The sequence below is a fragment of the Cherax quadricarinatus genome, chromosome 61, assembly GCF_038502225.1.
Source record: "Cherax quadricarinatus isolate ZL_2023a chromosome 61, ASM3850222v1, whole genome shotgun sequence".
NCBI classification, from domain to species: Eukaryota; Metazoa; Arthropoda; class Malacostraca; order Decapoda; family Parastacidae; genus Cherax; species Cherax quadricarinatus.
This window is the reverse complement of record NC_091352.1, coordinates 4,140,373-4,148,346: the sequence shown is the minus strand read 5'-3', so window position 1 is coordinate 4,148,346 and position 7,974 is coordinate 4,140,373. Positions and strand designations below refer to the sequence as shown.

Here is a 7,974-nt window from a genome sequence, read left to right as displayed (position 1 = left end):
AACTCTAGTAGGTTTGTGACAGGATTTTCCTTCCCTGAAACCGTGCTGGTTGTCAATTATACACTTGTTTGTGTGTGTGTTTTAATTACCATTTAGCAAATTCACTAGTCGATATAAACATTAGACCGGTTTTGTGTATGTATATGCGAGTGTATGTGGATGCGTGCGCGTGCGTGCGAGCGTCCGTGTGCGTGCGAGCATCCGTGGTAACATGAGTGGTGCACCATGGTGGTTCACAATAGCTTCTTCAGTACACACCTAGACGACAAGCAGTGCACAACCCACCCCTCCATCCCTCACAGAACTCAGTGCGGATTACCCACAGATCAAAAATCTTTCTTTAATACATCATCAGAGGAGAGAATATATTGTATCAAAGACCTGTACCACAGACCAGGTCTGCAAGACCACCCTCGCAGACCACTGATCCTCTCATTAAATGTTTAAAAGTGTATTTCATTTTAGTATCGCGGGAGTATTTTGTAAGGTAAGTGTCAGTTTGACCGTCAATATGGTCCATTCTTAATTATTTGATTAGTTTTAAAGCCTACTGACTGCACGAAGGTCATTAAGAACACTTCTATTTGAATATATATATATATATATATATATATATATATATATATATATATATATATATATATATATTTTATAGGGGTCCACCTCTGGTGTAAATTGTGGGACCCATAGCCTCGGAGAAGTGGATAAAAAGGCTTCAAGGAAGAATATTTGGATTTCTTCCTGAAGCCATTTGAATATTCCACTTCCCCTATATATATATATATATATATATATTATATATATATATATATATTATATATATATATTATATATATTATATATATATATATATATATATATATATATATATATATATATATATATATATATATATATATATATATATATATATATATATATATATATATAGAACTATATATCGTTTGTCAAAGAAGTGTTTACGAGTGCAAATTATATAACTTATATTTATACCATCAAAAATAATATTTTGAATTTAAATTCTGACTACATCTGAGAGTAATGGGAGGTATTAGTCAAATGAACACATACTCAACTTTAGTTAGGGAGACGAGGTTTGCAATAAAGTATCTCTATCGTTGTACAGGTGTTCAATGACCAGATATATTTACTCGCTAATCGCCTAATTCATATCCTGGAAACTATAGGAAGACACCGCTTGTATATTTATTTTAGGAGTGATTAAGTAACAGCAGGTGAGTTTATTAAATTTATGATGTATTGACTACACCAGGCTGTATGTAACGTGTACACCAGGCTGTATGTAACGTGTACACCAGGCTGTATGTAACGTGTACACCAGGATGTATGTAACGTGTACACCAGGCTGTATGCAACGTGTACACCAGGCTGTATGTAACGTGCACACCAGGCTGTATGTAACGTGTACACCAGGCTGTATGTAACGTGTAAACCAGGCTGTATGTAACGTGTACACCAGGCTGTATGTAACGTGTACACCAGGCTGTATGTAACGTGTACACCAGGCTGTATGTAACGTGTACACCAGGCTGTATGTAACGTGTACATCAGGCTGTATGTAACGTGTACACCAGGCTGTATGTAACGTGTACACCAGGCTGTATGTAACGTGTACACCAGGCTGTATGTAACGTGTACACCAGGCTGTATGCAACGTGTACACCAGGCTGTATGCAACGTGTACACCAGGCTGTATGTAACGTGTACACCAGGCTGTATGTAACGTGTACACCAGGCTGTATGTAACGTGTACACCAGGCTGTATGTAACGTGTACACCAGGCTGTATGTAACGTGTACACCAGGTTGTATGTAACGTGTACACCAGGCTGTATGTAACGTGTACACCAGGCTGTATGTAACGTGTACACCAGGCTGTATGTAACGTGTACACCAGGCTGTATGTAACGTGTACACCAGGCTGTATGTAACGTGTACACCAGGCTGTATGTAACGTGTACACCAGGCTTTATGTAACGTGTACACCAGGCTTTATGTAACGTGTACACCAGGCTGTATGTAATGTGTACACCAGGCTGTATGTAACGTGTACACCAGGCTGTATTTAACGTGCACACGAGGCTGTATGTAACATTTACACAAGGCTGTATATAACCTACACAAGACTGTATGTAACGTACACAAGGCTGTATATAACGTACACAAGGCTGTATATAACCTACACAAGACTGTATGTAACCTACACAAGGCTGTATATAACGTACACAAGGCTGTATATAACCTACACAAGGCTGTATGTAACCTACACAAAGCTGTATATAACCTACACAAGGCTGTATATAACCTACATAAGGCTGTATATAACCTACACAAGGCTGTATATAACGTACACAAGGCTGTATATAACGTACACAAGGCTGTATATAACCTACACAAGGCTGTATATAACCTACACAAGGCTGTATATAACGTACACAAGGCTGTATATAACGTACACAAGGCTGTATATAACCTACACAAGGCTGTATATAACCTACACAAGGCTGTATATAACGTACACAAGGCTGTATATAACGTACACAAGGCTGTACATAACCTACACAAGGCTGTATATAACCTACACAAGGCTGTATATAACGTACACAAGGCTGTATATAACGTACACAAGGCTGTATATAACCTACACAAGGCTGTATATAACCTACACAAGGCTGTATATAACCTACACAAGGCTGTATATAACGTACACAAGGCTGTATATAACGTACACAAGGCTGTATATAACGTACACAAGGCTGTACATAACCTACACAAGGCTGTATATAACCTACACAAGGCTGTATATAACCTACACAAGGCTGTATATAACGTACACAAGGCTGTATATAACCTACACAAGGCTGTACATAACCTACACAAGGCTGTACATAACCTACACAAGGCTGTATATAACCTACACAAGGCTGTATATAACCTACACAACGCTGTACATAACCTACATAAGGCTGTATATAACATGTACTCCACTACTCAAGAACACTTTCCTCTGTAATATAAAGATGAAAGTTAACTCAAAGTATGCCAAAATTGAGAGATACACACCTCTCAGTGTTTATAACCTTTAATGTATATACCAATAGAATTTTTTGGCCCCCCTCCCCCGATGAGCGAATTTTGTCGAGTGACTGCCATGAAGAGGACTCGTCAACCAACTTATTTGATCCGCCACTAGTGCTGTCAACTCTGTCCTTGGCTGCCACATTCTTTGCATAGTGTTTTTGTAAATTCGTCTGTCATTAGCATCAAGGAAACTTTAATCCATGGAGATTAAATTAGACTCCCGATGTGTATTCCCTAAGAGTCGTGCATTTCAGTTTATACAGTGAGATGTGCACCTATCAGTGTATATACACCGAGATATATATACCTATGTATATACAGCGTAAGATATACATCTCATTGTATATACAGTGTAAGATATACATTTCAGTGTATATACAGTGTAAGATGCACATCTCAGTTTATATAGTGTAAGATATACATCTCAGTGTATATAGTGTAAGATATACATCTCAGTGTATATAGTGTAAGATATACATCTCAGTGTATATAGTGTAAGATATACATCTCAGTGTATATAGTGTAAGATATACATCTCAGTGTATATAGTGTAAGATATACATCTCAGTGTATATAGTGTAAGATATACATCTCAGTGTATATAGTGTAAGATATACATCTCAGTGTATATAGTGTAAGATATACATCTCAGTGTATATAGTGTAAGATATACATCTCAGTGTATATAGTGTAAGATATACATCTCAGTGTATATAGTGTAAGATATACATCTCAGTGTATATAGTATAACATATACATGTCAGTATATACACGAAAAAGTCGGTAACTAACTTGGGACCAGCCATTGGTACATTACTTACAGTGTCGCCCGTATACTGTCACCATTGTATCTTGTGAGTGTAGTTCACTGCCTGTACCCGTTACTGTAATATATAGGCTAATATAGGTAACAGTTACGCCCGACAGGATGAATGCCGTGTGACTGGTCCAAATGATAGGCTGTGAGTGTATCTATTTCCTGTTTCTCATTATTACGTTATATTTTGTTTGTCCATCTGTTAAAGTCTGTCACGAGTCACATCACTGAGAAACAAATTGATTTAAAGCTTATTGATAAAGGATAATATATGTTTGACGTATACCCAAAATTTAAGGGTTTGACGACTAGAGAATACACATTCAAGAATTATTTAATGATTATTATTATTATAATCAAGGGGGAAGCGCTAAACCCGGAGGATTATACAGCGCCTGTGGGGGGGATGTGGAAGGCATTCAGGCTTAATTCGGGGAACTGGAGCACAGATCCAATTCCCTAAATCAAGAGCCCCTCACCAACATCAAGGAACCTTCCTTGAGAGGTATTTAATGAGTAAATAGGATTATTGTTAAATTTCACGGTAAATACGGTGATAGACACATCTCTTAGCGTATTGATTCGATGATCTGCTCTCCCTCTCCACTGGTCCCTCAACAAGAAACGTTAAAAAGGTTAAGCAAATCATTAGAAAGATTATGTAAAATAATTATATTAAGTAAATACTGACGAGGTCAAGTCAGTTTCGCGGGTAAAGTAAACATGTATTTTATTGTACTTCCCACTTGTGGCATTTTTGCCTAAAACCTAAGTCTACAGTTGGTCCTTGTAGCTAAGAGCCTCCATTGTGGTTTTAACCACAAGGTCTGTGCTACTTCTCAGGAATACTAGGGATACCAGGGAGCCAAGAGAGAGGTGTAATTTGCTGGTTATCTCTCCAGCGCGGCCCTCGTAGTACTGTTTCCCAGTACATTTAAATTTACGCTTGTTCACCGCCATCTTTGTGGTTTATAACATCAAGATACATTGATTCTCTGAAGGAAATTAATTAAAATAAACTATGAATAAATACACTTAGGTAAATACGTCTTGATGTATATATATATATATATATATATATATATATATATATATATATATATATATATATATATATAATATATATATATATATATATATATATATATATATATATATATATATATATATATATATATATATATATATATATATATACACTTGTGATACAACATTTCCTGGTCAGTTAAAGCGGTCAGTGTGAACCTTCAGGGCGCATACAACGGTCGCAGGAAGAGCAAACAGAAATATGTACACTCATCGTAGTTATAACTGCACCGACAAGGAATAACCGAACATAGTAAAAGCTATGGGACCTTATAACATATCCCCTTGAGTACGAAGTGAAGGAGAAGCACTGCATGACTCCATGGTAAAGATCTTAAAAAAAGGGTACTTAGAGAACGTTAATAAGACACATTATATGTGTTATGGCATGTATTTGGATGAAACGTTAAAATGTAGTGGACACTTGTTGACTGATTGAGGAAACCCACATGGAGACAGAAACACAGTGTAAAAGGAGACTATATTTCAATCTTGAGATCTGTGGATCTGCTGAAGATCTAAGATGGAAATCAAAATGCCTATGTAGTCTCTTTCTACACTGTTTCTGCTTGCATCGGAGTTTCTTCGATTCATATTGCCTTTTATTTACGTACACAATGCTGGTAAATTTTGTCAATGTATTAGCAACATATATCAATGGTATATACTGAGAGGTATGGTAATAAGAGAATCTGCTGCTGATGGGAGAGCCTAGCAGACGAACCTACCAAGGTTCAACGATAGAGTTGCTGAGAAAGAGCAAGAAGGATAAAGATGGGTGAACTGCTTCCTTCTTGACCTCAAGACAGTACTTTAAAACCCCAAATAATTAAGCACTTTCAGAAACTTGTAAAGACCCAAAGGTTTACAGCCAGATTAGTCCTGGGTGTACAATATGAGGTGAGACTGAAGGAACTGACCCTAGCGACTCTGGAAGCGAGGCGAACTTAGGAAGGAATGATAACGATATACACGACACACGCAGGATATACATCAAGAAATGTGTATATACGCTGAGTTTCTTTTAATCCCTACGTTTTTAGGGATAAAAGTATTTATGGCCGCTGATGAGCAGGTTACATACATCCTTAATGATTCTCGTGTAGTCGATAGCTTTAAACCCAATTAACCAACCTAGCAACACGGATAATTATACACTGTTCAAAGTGCGAGGAGCTAAAAAAAAAAAAACAAGGGAAACTAGATGGAAACTAAACAAAGGTACATTTGAGTGTCACGGTGGTGGGGAAGTGGAATGAACGGGAGGTGGAAGTGGTCAAGATAAACCACATGCACAGTTTTAAGAGTCGGTATGATAGTGCTCAGGAGACCAGAAAATGGTAATACTTGTGAAGGAAACTGCAAAGGCGGGGGGGACATGAGCAGTTACAAATAGGTGAACAAAGAGTACTGAAGTAATTCTTAACTGGATAACTGAGTTAGGCCCAGGTCTTTTCCAAGTAGTGGTGACCCGGCCTTGGCTCCCTATCTGGGGAGTGTCTCGAGACGTAAGTCTCCCAGGGAGGAGATACAAGTACCCCCCTCATCTTTGGAACCAACTGTCCCCAGGCCTAGCCACAGTCCCCGCCCTCACGGGGCTCGTAGAGAGAAGCTAGGCCTCTGGTCTGCCATCTGCCCCGCCCCAAAGGGGCTCGTGGGGATGGCAGACTTATGAGCTGCAGGTGATAGCAAGCTCAGGCCTCCTCTTCCTTTTCTATCTGCTAGGATAAATGAATATATGATTATATATGAAGGAAAAACGGTAATATTAATTAACCATATAAATAACAGTAATAACATTTTATTCTAATGTTTTATTATTGTAGCCCTGATGACCTATTTTGACTTTAACATAATTATAACAGTAATAATAATAATTATTATTACGCCAACATTATTTAGTTCGACGAAATAAGAACATAAGAATAAAGGAACACTGCAGCAGACCTATTGGCCCATATATAACAAAAAAAAGGCACAACACTGTGACTGGAACGATATACAAATAACCCGCACATAGAAGAGAGGAGCTTCCTGCCTATATATAGCCGTCCTGCTACACTTTTGGTTACTGTGACTTTGTAAATGGTCCAAGTCGGACCGAAACGTCGTCGTAAGCTCCTCTCTTCTATGTGCGGGTTATTTGTGTCTATTGGCCCATGCTAGTCAGGTCTTACTCTCACCTACTCGTACATCCGTTCAATCTGTAATTAAATCTTCACTGGGTTCTGGCCTCAGTGACTACCTGGGAGTTCTTCCACTCATCTACAACTCTACTGCCACACCAGTACTTCCCTACATCCTCTCTAAATATAAATATTGCCACACCAGTACTTCCCTACATCCTCTCTAAATATAAATATTGCCACACCAGTACTTCCCTACATCCTCTCTAAATATAAATATTGCCACACCAGTACTTCCCTACATCCTCTCTAAATCTAAATATTGCCACACCAGTACTTACCTACATCCTTTCTAAATCTAAATATTGCCACACCAATACTTCCCTACATCCTCTCTAAATCTAAATATTGCCACACCAGTACTTCCCTACATCCTCTCTAAATCTAAATATTACCACACCAGTACTTACCTACATCCTTTCTAAATCTAAATATTGCCACACCAATACTTCCCTACATCCTCTCTAAATCTAAATATTGCCACACCAGTACTTCCCTACATCCTCTCTAAATCTAAATATTGCCACACCAGTACTTCCCTACATCCTCTCTAAATCTAAATATTGCCACACCAGTACTTCCCTACATCCTCTCTAAATTTAAATATTGCCACACCAGTACTTCCCTACATCCTCTCTAAATCTAAATATTGCCACACCAGTACTTCCCTACATCCTTTCTAAATCTAAATATTGCCACACCAGTACCTCCCTACATCCTTTCTAAATCTAAATATTGCCACACCAGTACTTCCCTACATCCTCTCTAAATCTAAATATTGCCA

At 38.0% G+C, this 7,974-nt stretch overlaps 1 protein-coding gene across 1 annotated transcript in view; it reads left to right on the top strand.

Annotated features, from left to right (window-relative positions):
• The first annotated feature begins 263 nt into the window (after nucleotides 1-263).
• The window catches only part of LOC128699459 (low-density lipoprotein receptor-related protein 2), a 31,074-nt gene continuing 23,363 nt past the window's right edge, over nucleotides 264-7,974 (top strand). The window contains exon 1 of the mRNA XM_053792222.2: nucleotides 264-487. The gene's annotated coding sequence lies outside the window, so the exon portion shown is untranslated. The remainder of the gene's footprint in view (nucleotides 488-7,974) is intronic.